The 1,081-nt window shown below is 37.1% G+C and overlaps 1 long non-coding RNA gene across 1 annotated transcript; it reads left to right on the top strand.

Annotated features, from left to right (window-relative positions):
* Window positions 1-470: 470 nt before the first annotated feature.
* Window positions 471-971, top strand: LOC110101774. Its single transcript, XR_002303745.2, has 2 exons — window positions 471-608; window positions 684-971. It is a non-coding gene; the product is annotated as an uncharacterized LOC110101774 (long non-coding RNA).
* The last annotated feature ends 110 nt before the right edge of the window (window positions 972-1,081 follow it).

Below are 1,081 nucleotides of genomic sequence, written 5' to 3' on the forward strand. Positions count from 1 at the left end.
TTTTAGTCTTTATTACATTAGTTTTTAGGCAATTGCCCCCTTTAAAAGTTTTACCCCAAGCATAATCAAACGATGAACCAAATACAACGAGAAATAGTAAAGAAAATCCAAAAATATCCTTACAACTAAAATTTATTCCGGGGGCGCTGCCTCCGGAAACTCCGGCAAGGACGCTGCCCCTTGACCCCGTCGTGCTTGACAAAGGGTCTTTGATATTTTCTCTTTGTATACTAGTTGTTTGAGCTTCTTTGATATTTTCTTCTCCAAGATTTATACTTCATTTTGCATCTTTTGTTTTTTCTTTCTCCAACTTAAAAAAGGACAGAAAATTCTGATCTCTTCTTTGACGGAATTATTTTTGTGCTATGCCAATCTTATCGAACTAATATATCTTTATATCTTTTATTGTGTTTTTTAAAAGTTTTCTTCTCATTCTCACTTACTCTCACTGCTATTTTCCCATCACTTATCATTGCTGCAATTTATAATTCTAACTTGTACTTTTGCAGGGATACGCTTACATACTCACTCATCCAGGAATACCTACCGTATTTTATGATCATTTCTATGACTGGGGAAAATCCATTCATGATCAAATTGTGAGACTGGTACTTCCCATAACTTCTCTTTCATGATTTCCATTGCATTCATTTCCTTCAAAACTATGAAATTTTTGTGTTCAGATGGATGTGCGGAGACATCAGGATATCCACAGCCGCTCCACTATGAGAATACTGGAATCCCACTCCAATCTGTATGCTGCAATCATTGGAGAGAGAGTGTGCATTAAGATTGGCGATAGGTCCTGGTGCCCAACAGACGGGGAATGGAAACTTGCAACTTCTGGCACCAGATATGCTGTTTGGTGCAGGTAGAGTTCATTGTAACTCCATTTCTTTTTTAAGCTTATTTAGATGATTAATATTATACACAACACAAACCGTAGTCAAAGTTGAGAATTTTTGGTATTGTATTAATTGTTGACATCCATGTCATACCAAATAAAGAAGAAGAGACTCAAAATCTTACATTGTCCATGGGATCCACGAAATCTGCCCGATATGCTGCCCGAAATCCCGCC

Source organism: Dendrobium catenatum, unplaced genomic scaffold, assembly GCF_001605985.2.
Source record: "Dendrobium catenatum unplaced genomic scaffold, ASM160598v2 original_scaffold_148879, whole genome shotgun sequence".
NCBI lineage: Eukaryota > Viridiplantae > Streptophyta > Magnoliopsida > Asparagales > Orchidaceae > Dendrobium > Dendrobium catenatum.